The following is a 13,217-nucleotide window of genomic DNA, read 5'->3' on the forward strand; positions in this document are numbered from 1 at the left end:
TGGAGTGTCCAGAAAAGGGCTATATAAGTGGAATGAATTATTGAAAACTCCTCCCTAAACAATCATCATATAGTTTGAGTTTTGTTTTCCACAAACTCCTGATCTTGGCCGTGAGCTCCATACTGGCATTACTGTTCCCTTGGTACAGAAAGAAAAATCAAAAGGGTATCCATTAGCTCACTGACAATAGCAGGGGATGGTATCCCTTTCAATTGACCAGTATCTTCAGACTGGGCTGGTTAAGGTATAAAGATCTTCTGGTTTTATAAAGAAACCTGAGAGCACTCGCCCATATCTAATCCTTGCTTTTGGGTTGATCTGGAGAAGTACACATGTATTTTGAATTGAATGTACTGCTTGTAAAGAAAATGAGAAGTTGCAGAAATTGAATGTACTTAAGTGCGATTGTAACAGGCTCTATTAGCTAACCGAGCACTTTATTTGGTACAGCAAACTTGGAGGGCATAGTACATGAATCATTACATCATTTAGGGTGCACAACCTAACAAATTCTGGAAAGTTATTAACTACAATCAATATAATGTAGTCAATTATCTCATGAATGTCCTGTTCTATAGCTGAATCGATAACCGGCAAGTATTCAGTGTTGTGAATGCTTTAGTTGATATTCGTTATTAAACAACTAATTTCAGTTTTGGGTTTTACCATTGCATTAAAATTCTTTCAAATAAACAAAGGAAATAACACATTATGAAGGACCTGCTCTCCAAAGCATTGTTTTTAATGGATAAAAATACTCTGTGGTCTTTAAATAAACAATATGTGTATATATATATAATTCATGTACGGACAAGGAAAAATTGAGGGATTTTTTTTTTACATTTAGACTCCATATGTCAGCAATTTCAGGGCATTGTGTATTTTGGCCAAGAACAACGTTTCATGATAGATGAATGAAGGGAAATCATAAGCCTCTGGCAGTAACAGAGACATGCAAATTGCTTTCAGCTGATTACTTTATTTCAGATGACATTTATCAAGTAGATTACAGTATGTCCCCCTGTTTACCAGTACGAAAGAGCAGAAAGAAAAGGCAAAACAGCAAAGAGAGCTAATAGCGGGGGGTTTTTTTGTGTGTTATCTTGCTGACAAAAAACATACAAGCCCAGAAGGCTCGGAAAACATTTTAATTCTGTGCTAGCTGCTCCAGTTTGGGTGAGACTCTGGGTTTTGGCGCACACAGGTGCACAGTTTGCTTGCCAGTACGATGGTGACCTTTTCATTTGAACCGTTAGGCTCAAGATAAACATTCCGCTTATCCTGTGAACAGGCATATGAGGCCAAATGCTACTAGAACAAATACCCCAGGAGGACAGAGGGATTTAGAGTAGAGTGCGATGCTTTTAGACTTGACTTAACCAATACATATGTAATGGTTAATGGGTTTTTTTCTAAGAAAACCCAGTTGTAGCTTTTCTGTGGGATCCGATACTCTCTTTCCATGATACCTGGGAATGGTTTAAGAAGGATCCCTGTGTTTTGTTAAGACAGTGGGGTTTTTTTTTTTGGTTCCGGAAAGTCTTTGAAATATCTGTGAATCTGGGATCTTTCTATAGTTCCATTTGTGCCCCGGAGTGGGGCTAATACGCTAAAAGTAAATTTAAGGTTGAAGGTAAGTGCGTTTCAATTTGTGTCGGTACCCTAATGCAGAATCAGCGAAAGCAGTTTCACTGAAATTCTCTGCACGTGAAATGAAGGCTGACGTTATGGTGGAAGTTGAACCACACCCCAGTCCTTTCATTTTTCCACGCCAATATCAGCAAATAAAAAAACTGAACTCAGTACACATAATGCATAGAATCCCTCTTCTTGTGTAGAGAACAATGCAATTATTACCAGATTTCCTGGGAGTCAAGTTGAAATGTTTAGATCATAATAATCTATTTTTAAGTGAGAAGCGTTAAGGTTAATGACCTATATTGTTTTTTACTGATACAGTACACTATATTTGACTATGCAAAATACAGTACAATTTTTAATATCTTCCATTAGAATACATAACATACTTTGTTCCTGGTTTCAAAGGCAGCAGTCTCTAAGGGCTGTTTGATCTCAGATTCTCTAGTGTGCTGTGTTGGGTGGCACAATGGCTTGAGGTGACCATTCCTAATGACGGGGCAGTTTCATGCATGTCAGAAACTATCACAGGATCCATAGATGTTGGGAGATGATGCCGAAATCTTTTCATTCATTTGTTATGTGGTTATGTGGATATTGCATCTTTTCTAGAACTGGGTCATGCGTTCCCTGTTGCCACAGAAACGTGTCAGCTCAGCAGAAACCTTCCAAACCGCAGGTGAACTTTTGAAGTCAGAACATGTTTTTGGATGTACTGTATGCAAGCGTTCTGCAGCTCCTTCTCAGTTGTGGAAACTGAGATAAGTACGTCATATGTAAGGATAATGTCTGTTGTGTTTTGTAATTAGACTTACAAACAATAAAACTGAGTTAGCATATTCTGTAAATCACGATTTGACGGTGTTTACATTGCTCATTATTTTATAGATGTGTATGGAATGCGACACCTTTCGGTGCTTTTGCAATGTCCGAGGGTGTAGTGTTACTTATCAAGCAGCAGTACTGGAGAAACCGAAGCTCCCAAAACATTTTCTTGGAAAGTGTCTGGAAAGGTCGAGTTCGCTACAATACCTGACACAGTGGGAGCCAAAATAGAGCACCTGGCCTTATACACAGGGTATACCCCATAGCAGCAAGCTAGAGTGCTAGCTTCTGTTCTGCATTTAGAAGCAAAGTACAACTTTTCCGATTGCATAAGATAATAACCTGTCATCTCCTAAGGTAATGCAATCGATTTTCCAAGAGGGGTCGGTAAGGGAAACCGTTCCCAAATGTTTCCTTCCAAGCCGCTTTTAAACAATGCAAACTTGGGAGTAATGGCCTCCTGTTTTGGTTTTCTCATTCTGAAGCGTATTTCCGTCCAACGCAATTAGTTACTCCTGTCTTCCGCGGAGACACTGTGTCATAGTGCAGTCTTATTTTTAAAAAGTAAATATGAAAATTTATAAATTATCGGCCAATACACTTTGCGTGGCGTTTGGTGAAAAATGAATGACGCTGTTAATGACCATATTCAGAGCCAAGTGAAGGAGAACGTGCCATCGGAAATTGACACTCTGGTTAAGAGGGAGATTAAATACCTTTCGAGTTATTGTAGTTTATTCTCTGAAACCAAGAACCTTGTGCTTGGACCATTGGGGTCTAGATTAAATAGAAACAAAGTTAAAAATACATAATGGCCGTAAAGCCTAAACCATTTTAGTGTCGACAGTATTTAACGAGTGAAATTTCTGGTAAAAAATGGTGACTGTACTGTTTTTTATTTATGTTGTCCTGTGCACATTACAAAAGATAATGCAAAATAGTTTTGTAAGTTTGTTTTACTATTGTATTTACTGTAGAGTTGCTAAGAAGTAGTTTTTTATCCTGTTGATTGGACGTTAATGGAATTGACACATTTTCTTTCACGTAAATGCCAGTGTGACTATTAAGGTATAGTTCAACCTTAAAAAGAGGTGTAAATATTGTAGCGGGATTAATTTAGCATTACCTGGACTGTGCAGCACAGACTCCTAAAGTCTGGAGCAGTTAATGTCGAATGGTTTACTGTATCATTGTCCTTGCTGGAAGAAACTGATTAATATGAAGCATTTCTGTCTGGTGAATCCGAGAACTTGATTGATAGCGCAGTAAGGATCAATTTACGTTCAGATAGTTACACAAACTGGAGAGCTCTGTTAATCACTTCACTCTCACATAATTGGCTCCGGCGTTGAATTGACACTCGGTGTCGTTTCAAGTACACCTCAATCTCAGTCTTCGTTAATGAGTAGGTTTCAAAGGATTCGAATCCAATCAAAATTAGCATAAACCGCGCGTTTTATGCAGCAAGTAGAAAAAAATCTATTTTGCTCACATATTTAAGTTTTAAGGACAGGCTAACGTCGTATGCAAACGAAGCGGCCACAGAACAATTTTTGAATATGGATTAGTTTTTTTTTCCAGAAAATGAAGCTATGAGAGCAACAGCATCCAAGCTACTGTATTAACATAATGGAAGAATGGAGAAAAGGGAGACACTAGCTGCATAAGGCAATGAACTGCAACAGAATTCAAGTGAATTTATTTACAAAAAATACTGGTGGACGTGTATAACAGTATGTTTTAAGTAAATATATCTATTATTAAAAAATGTACTAAATGTTTTGAAAATAACGCAAATTCATAATCATGTATGGGATTCTGTTTTTTTTCTTCTATTTTTAAGAGCGACCGCTATTTAACTCGGGTTGACAACTCGGGTTATTGTGATACCAGAAATTGCCGTGCCTGTATATACATTGCTTGAAATTACTCAATGTTTCTTTTGCGTTTCATATTTAATCTCGGAAGGCTGAATTATTATGTAACGTGTTCAACAACGTTGCAAATTGATAATTTTTTTTTTTTGCCGAGACCTCGATAAACCGCAGAAGTGTCGATGAAGCCACACACTGCACGCTATTTGTATCAGATTATAAGGAGATAACAAGGTTTAAAATTACCACCATTTACCAATTGGCTGCACAACAACATATTGATTGAATATATACAGTACACTATATGGCAACTTTTTAAATTATTCTTCTCGCCTTTAGCCGAATTACATTTTTCATTTCCCCTTAGCAATTTATATTGTATAGGATATACACACATACTCTAGAAAGTGAAATTATTTTCTGTTTTTAGAATGCCGCACATCACCTTGCTAAGCTAAAGTACCATACAGTACTACTCTGATAGGGATGCATTTCTATAACTGAATCTGATATATACATTGAACAATGCAGGCGCAATGATTATGATTCGTTCAGTTTTGTAAATTATCTTAAATTATAAATGTCCAGGTATACTGGATTTTCATTAGGCTTGGTTGTTTACAGATGTAAATAAACCGCATTCGTTGTAATGTGTTTTATAGTTTTCTGACATTTCTAAACCTTTTTGCTAAATAAACTATTTAATCAGGTTAACTAGTTTCGTGAGAAAAATTGTTTCCTTTCATCCTAGTGCGTCCACAAAAAAACTGCAATTTCAAGGCCGGGAAACGTGCGTCTAATTTGGGATTGAAAGCACAAGACTGGACACAACGCTGAATGGCACACGCTGATCCTCTTAAACAGAGCTTCTTTGAATTGAAGTGTTTAAACTGTCAATTCAAATAGGCTGAAAACCCTGATTACAACTTCTTGAGAAATTGTATATTTAGCTTTGTGTCTGCTGCAATTTCCTGGTCCAGAGTCTTGATCTGGAGTGACTTACGGGTCAGTGTTTCCAGGCTAAGAGATAAGATCCGTTTACACTGGTGCCTTGCAACACGCACAAAACGTTGTCTTGCATCGTTCATCCAAAAACAAAATCGATAACAAGTGAACGTGTACGTCATACGTGTGTGTGAAGAGGGACAAAGTATGGGGTAGTTATATCAATACAAACATAACAATATAGAGTGTTAGATTTTAATCTTGTTCATCTGATATGACCAGTTGCCGATCTGAGAATCGTCAAGAGTCGCTATTCGGACGTGAGTCATTAATACCGGCACACGCAGGAGTAATTAGAGATAATAAGCAAAGTCATCGCAGATCAAGTTGAAGGAAGTGCGTTCAAGCACCTCTAGTTCCTTGGGCGAGGGAGTTGGGGAATTTAGACACGGGGAGATAAGGAGGAGGGACATTATTGCTTTCACTGATGAAGTATGCGTAGCTGACCTCTTTTTTTGATCCCTTTGTCTGATACGCACATCCCTTATAAACATTATGACTAAAATAAGTGGCGCTTTTAGCGTTACGCGGCTCAAATTATTACATACAATACTAGACTATCAGTCACCACAGCCGAGAAATCCTCAAGAGTTAAGAATCCACCATAGCCATTCAGATAAAAGTCAAGTAATAACTTTTTATCTGGGTTTCAGGCCCCAAAGTTGCCAGGAAGATGAATATTCATGCAGACTCCCGTCCTGTACTATTAATCATATCCTCTTTACAGCCCATGAGCCCATGAGGTGGACCCTGGCCACTCTACTGAGTCAAAGAAGATAGATCATTCCATTATCGGCTTCTGCTACATCAACTGATTTCCCCCCTCTGATTCTGTGGCAGAATTGGTACCCATTTCACACAGGTTAGCATTCTGTCTTTCTGATGCACTGCCTATCTGAAATGCCATTACCTGTTGTTAGTTTAGCAAATCTGCAGAGAGAGCAGAGATGTGCTTTGAAAATATTTACACGGCGAGACGTGTAATCTACTTGGAGATTCCCACCTCTCCTCTTTGTGGCTACTGTCTCCCAGGTGGGTGGGCACCATTTGTGTGTGTGTGTGTGTGATTGCAGTTTCTCAGCCTATGCAGGAAGAAACAGAGTGGTCACTAGCAGACATGTCCAAACCGAAACCCCCCGCAGTTGCTGTGCTTGTAAACAGGCTGCACAACACGGCGACAGGCCTTAAGAGGAAATGCGCTCTTTTGCTGTGCCAGAGCACCTCATCCCACATGGTAGAGTCTGTGTCAGCTTGTTTTTCCCGCTGGGTGCTGGCGAAGTTCACACTGGACAAAGTAAAGACTCAAACCCAATGGCTTCCCTCCGGCTGTTTCCAATGGACCTATGGAGCACAAAACTCCTCCTGATGTATTAGCTACTTTATGCGTGGAGCTTGTGAAGCCTTTTTAAACACTTAACCTTGAGCACTGATTTTTAAGCACTTAACCTTCGTCCATCTGAGCACGGAGCAGAGCTGAGCCTGTGTTTTTCTTCACTGAACTGCACCGATTCAGTGACACATGATAAATGAGGCCAGTGTTGACTTCCAGTGTGTTGTGGCCACCCTCTAAGGTTTGGCTTTAGTCTGTAGGAGGTTCCTGGTTTTGGTTAAGGGTGGGGAGCTGAGAGAACAGCTGTTAGCACTTCTTAGGAGCCACGAAGAGCCTTTTCCGATAGCACGCAGGTTTAACACAGCAGAGGGTGTTGCCTTAAGAACTTGAACTTGGCAGCCCTTGGACACCATTTACTTATTCCTCTGGCTGTTCTCCATTAATCCATGTCTCTAATGGCAAAAAAAGAGTCAATACCAGGTTGAGCCTTTGAAGCAGCACTATACAGGCTTAATTCTAGCTCTTTCAAAATGTATGCTTTTCAGATTACATTACTGTCCAATGTGCAGTAGTAGTTCAGTTACAAACATACAAATGCAAGATGTTTCTGCAACACAGAAGCTTTTACAGCTTGCCTTAGAAGAAAAATACCTAATATTTCAAAACAGCAGGCATTTATTTTTCACTTTTTAAGCCTGGACGGTTGGGGAATAGTTAAAATCCCAATTAGGTCTTATTCAGGAATTTTTTACTTGTTCACCATAAGGTATTATTAACTCGTATGGGAAAATATGAATTTATATTTTCTCAGCTCTTTGTCAGTGACGCGTCACGGTCTTCAGTTATGTTTTTCTGTTTCAGATTACTTTCCTGAGTGGTAATTAAAGGGTTAAAAGCCCTGAGTGCTTCAAAAGACTATCCTGCCCCCACAATGTACAACAATCAAAGGCACCCGTTTCCTTTGAGTCTCTGCCATGTCTATAGTCCACTATAATCAAATATGATGTTTACAAAAGATTTCATGTGTGTCAGCTTCAGCGTACATGTCCAAAAACAACTTAGTCGCTTTCTTTGTAGGAAATTTGACTTTTCCAGAAAATTGTTATTAGTAATGTTTGGGATATTAGAATCAGTGATGCATCTAGATTTAGATTATGCTCCTCACATTTCTGCCAGGTATGTAGGTTGATAGTAGCATCAGGTTCTCACTTCAGAGTGCATGTTCTGCTTGTAACAGCAGAGGGCGTCGGATCCCCGTTTTGCAGCACATGCAAAGGGATCCAAGCAAGGCCCAAATCCACAGGATTTTCCATCGTAGTACAAGGAAGACTTAAAAAAGAGCACAGCAAACCTCTTGCTCAATTTCGTGGGCACCGTTTTGTCTTCAGCAAATCCCTCTATTTATCCAGGATAACTTCATTACAGTTCATAGTTTTGTTTTCATTATTCCAGGTATATAATACATTTTAATAATAATAATTGCTTACACTTAAATAGCGCTTTTCTGGACACTCCACTCAAAGTCCTTTACAAGTAATGGGGATCCCCTCCAGCACCACCAGTGTGCAGCCCCACCTGGATGATGTGACGGCAGCCAGAGTGCGCCAGTACACTCCCAACACACCAGCTCTCAGTGGGGAGGAGAACAAAGTGATGAAGCCAGTTCAGAGATGGGGATTATTAGGAGGCCATGACTGGTAAAGGTCAGGGAGAAATTTGGCCAGGACGCTGGGGTAACATCCCTACTCTTTTCGAGAAACACGCTGGGATTTTTAATGACCATAGAGAGTCAGGACCTCGGTTTTACGTCTCATCCGAAGGACGGCGCCTTTTTACAGTATAGTGTCCCCATCACTATACTGGGGCATTAGGACCCACACAGAATGCAGGGTGAGCGCCCCCTCCTGGCCTCACTAACACCTCTTCCAGCAGCAACCTCAGCTTTTCCAGGAATCTCCCATCCAGGTACTGGCCAGGCTCACACCTGCTGAGCTCCAGTGGGTCTGCCAGTGGTGAGTTGCAGGGTGATATGGCTGCCGTTGATCTGCCACAAAATGTACTTCAAATGTGAAAACAAATTAATTAAATTTTATTGGTTCGGAATGTTTCAGGGCAGCATGGTGGTGTGACAATTAGTGCTGCTGCCTCTTGCATCCTGGGTTTGATCCTCTATCTTGTGTGCTTCCTCCACCAGGAACAGGAAGTTTTCTGAGGACGAATCGGCTACTTTACTGTTCACATTAGCAGATTCCTTTACGGAAAATATAGAAAAAATAAGTGGGGGAATTGTTAAAACGCAAACGAGATATTTTGTGTTATTTATCTTTAAATGTGCTGTTTTGATTGCTAGACTTTTTTTTATGAATGGCAAGGTAAATCTAATGAAAGTAAGTGGAACTGGATTGGTTCTCAATTCAAATGTCAATCTCATTGAAATGCCTTTTCCTACCAAGTCTCCTACCAAGAACTACGATGCACATGTGTGCCGTAGACTTCTGGTTCTTATAAAGCTTTAAAGGGCCTTTATCTTAACTTTACCTTAGTCTACTATCTATTCACAGCTGCAGCCCTGAAACATTGAGTGACCTTGTCAAACTGGAGAGATAGACTGGTTCTAGCTCATGAAAAATAACCCAGTCGCTCAGGTATTATTGATGCCCAAAAGAGGTCTTCAGCAGTTTGGAATCGATTAAGCCCAAAAGAAGATATCCAAGCATCACAGGTGCTACTTCTCACTCTTTTCTAAATAGAGGTGGCACTCTGTGCCAGTGCGTTGCCATTATGTCTAAAACCCCATCTGAAATAATACACGATGACCCCCCAAAAACTATCAGTTGGAAAGTAAACACAGAGACTGGACAGGAAGTCTGTTAATCTGTAACCTAATACCAAGGAAGGAAGGACTCAGGAACAACCTTTCAGAGCTTTCACCAATCATATTCATCATACAGCCAAGCACAGACTCATTAAGGCCACATTGGTGCACTTAACTAAACATCTTTTTCATAAAATAAATGCTTCCAGGTTACTTACAAGCCAGGTCGTGGAAGCATCTGCTGTCAATTAGCCTGGTGATATTGGACCCTTCCAGTGTACCCTAGCAACAAACAGGAAGTACACTCCAATTCAAATGTATGCTGTCCTTTACTTTTCTAAGCATTATTAAATAATTGCTTCCTGATGCTCTACTTTACCCAGAGTATTAATTCCGAATAAATATAAATTTTCATTCAGTTACGATGTTTGTGGGGAAGCTGAGTGTGAAGCAGAAAAGAAAGGTTATTTTTGTGTCAGATCTAAAGTTTTGGACCAGGAGAAAAGGATGATGTTGCTCTGGAGTTCTTAGAAAGGGTTGTTGCTGAACAAGGAAGGGCCTGCGTTAAAACAATGTTTTAATTTATCACCACATTACATTAAAAAAAAAGAATCTGAAATCTCATTGACTAGAAAATCAGGGAATAGATGCTTAGCATTTTCAAGGTTGGGAATAAATTAAACAAAAACAGCGTAGCAGGAAATAAAAGCTGTAGAACACATGCGTTTGCCTGAAATAATGCATTTGTTGTTTTAAGAGATTAATTCATGAAATGTTTTTGGGAAGCAGATAAGAGAGCATCTGGGTTTCTTTCTGCTTTCGAATGCTGCCGAAATGATCCGGCATACAGTATGTTAACATGAAAACATTTCAGGGTGTTCGCTGCCAAGTTCATCCCACGGATGTTCTTACTCAGCGTTGTGTGTCGCATGTGTTGCATCTGGGATTCTTAAGATGGATATTCCGTTTAAGTGAATAGAATGTTCTCTAGCATTTGTTAGCATCCATTTCTGCAGGCTGGGTACCGAACATGAAAGTAGTTATATCCATACGCCCCCTAGTGGCGCCAGATACACAATACAAACAGACGCACACAAAGCTTAAATACGCGCTTTACGTTCTCATTCTCATACTCTGGGTTCTGAGTGGGGTCAAATCTGTCTGGAGTAAAATCCAATACATGTCGAGGTGCTGAACAAGGAACCGGCATCAATTTTAATGAGTAAATTAGCAATTGATGAGTAAGTTTAAAATGCTAGAAAATGCTGGAGAGGATGCATTAGGTTAATTCAGAAGAGTTTTCACTTGCTAATGTGCAAAGCCTAACATTACTCAATGCATTACATTTTACATATCACAGTACAGCATGTCCCGTTAATTTAGCCTGTTCGGGAATAAGGTGCATTTTCCTTATTCATCGCAACTCCAAAAGTTTGCATTTTATGTCATTGACATTGTTTTAGATAGTTCAGGTGGGTAGCTGCGTCAGCATGCGTAGGCTGCGAAGGAACAAAATAATAGGTTTATTCCATGCTGAAAAGAGAAGAAAGAAAACACAACGTTTCGGCTGTGGAGCCTTCCACCCGAAGAAAGCTTCCTTTGCACTGTTTTAGATAGAGGACATCAGAATTCCAGTTTCCAATGGTATGCAGGTACATATTTGTCTGTGGCTTTCTTCTTTTAAAGGATAAAGGAGGGGAAGGTTTGATTTCTCAAAGTCTTATATGTTTTGGCTTTTGTTTCTCTCTGGGGTCCACATGGTTTTCATAAGGAAAACACGAGTGTTCTGGATTCCTCGCAGATGATCGCAGGCCACAATTATGGTGTCATTTCTGTTTTCAAAGGATTGATCCGCTAATTGTGTCTTAAAGGATACGAGGACACGGATATCATAAATGAAGCGTCTGCTCTGAAGAATTAAAAATGTACACATTCGCCTTTATGCGAATTCCAAAAAGTAGTCAACCCTCATTTGATGTTTAAAGGAAATGACTGCACCCTACCTTTCTGGCAATGTATCGAATGACTGAACTAATCCTATTTCTATGACAAGACAAAGACGTTTTTAATGGAGCTCTTCTGGCGACTTTGGCCTCTTAATCCTACAATCATAAAATTGAAACTTTAAAAAGAATTACATGGGGCCCAGTGTCCTGTACTTTAATTCTCTTAACCCTTTAGGTGCAAAACATTTCAGTCCAATCCAGTTATATATATATATTTTAAAAACGGCTTAGCTTTGTTCAGTGTAAAGGACTCATGCATGTGTGCAGTTTGTATGATGGTCCTTCTCTCAGTACACAGACATATACACGTCTCAAAAAGAAATGAACGTCTTAAAATAACACTTATTCAGTATGCTTTTTGTGACAACGCTATCTTTTATTCCTCCTGTGTTTCTTGTCAATATTGATCACATTGTCTACTGTTTGTTTGTATATTGTCTTGATGCACTGTTTGCACTTTGTTTTGTTTTTTACACTTGTTTTACAATCGAGAGACTTTCTGTAAGTAATAATTCCATTGTACCAGTACCGGTTACATATGGCAATAAAGTTCAAGTTCAAGATTGGAAGACTATGTTTTCAGGATTGAATGAAGGCACGGTGGCAGTTTTTGAGTCCTGAGTTCAATTCCAGTTTGTTTTTTTTTGCTCCGTTTTTATGTGGGGTTTTCTCATTTTGCTGCAGTTTCTTCAAACGTGCTGAGGAATTACTTGCTAGATTAATAGGTGCTTTTATATTGCCCGTGTTCTGGGCATCCTATCCACAGGGTAGTCTTGCTTTGTGTACTGTGTACGTCCTGATTGCTGTAATCTTTACCAAGAACAAACAGCTTTCACAGAGGGATGAATGCGTATATGTGTGATGTTCTGTATGTACAGCATGTACTGTAAGTAAAATTAGATGTACTCAGTCTCAGTAGGAAGACCTTGCACTTTCAAAGCAAAACGTGATCTGGGAAATTCTGTGGAATAAAAGTGTTTAACATAGAGCCTTAGTTTTGTACAAAGGGAAGCATATTTACAGCAATGTGGTGTACATGTTAGCATTACACACTTGTTTATACAGTTTTACCCATCAACAATGTCTGTCTGAACGGCTCGTACATTGCAAGAGCTGGGCGGATGTCCCTGGGTCTATTCAAAACAAGAACGTAAAAAAGTCACAACAGTAGCACAATATATTGAGATGCTTCCTAAATGCAGTTGAAAGCTGGTTTGTAACAAATGTAGAGAAAAAGAAATTCCAGTTAGCTTTTTGGAAAACATTCTTGGAAAATAAATACAATAATGGATATTATTGTAACTGAGGTTTGTGTATTAGAGAAATTATTGCAATTTTATATCCGATGCACAAAGTCATAGATTTGTAAAAGGCTTTCAATACCATTGTTTGGAATATTTTTATAAAGCGCACTTAAACAGAGGTTCTGTTTGAATGGATATTCATAATCTTATTATAAAATTACATAAATTTCAAATGCAAATTTCCACTTTATTTTGACAAAAGGGGTATACAGTATTTGCGTCAAGGAAAGAAAATGGCATATTTTAAGCCCTGAGTTGCAGCTTAGAGGCAACAACCATTCTTTGCATCTTGGAAAGACTGAAGGCATTCATTTTAGTTCTTGGAGAAAACGAAATAGGCTTTGCAGTCATTATTATTATAACAACAACAACAACAACAACAACAACAACAACAAAAAGGATTGTCAACCATTCGTGAGC

The sequence above is a fragment of the Lepisosteus platostomus genome, chromosome 21 (assembly GCF_059453375.1).
Source record: "Lepisosteus platostomus isolate fLepPlt1 chromosome 21, fLepPlt1.hap1, whole genome shotgun sequence".
Classification (NCBI taxonomy): domain Eukaryota; kingdom Metazoa; phylum Chordata; class Actinopteri; order Semionotiformes; family Lepisosteidae; genus Lepisosteus; species Lepisosteus platostomus.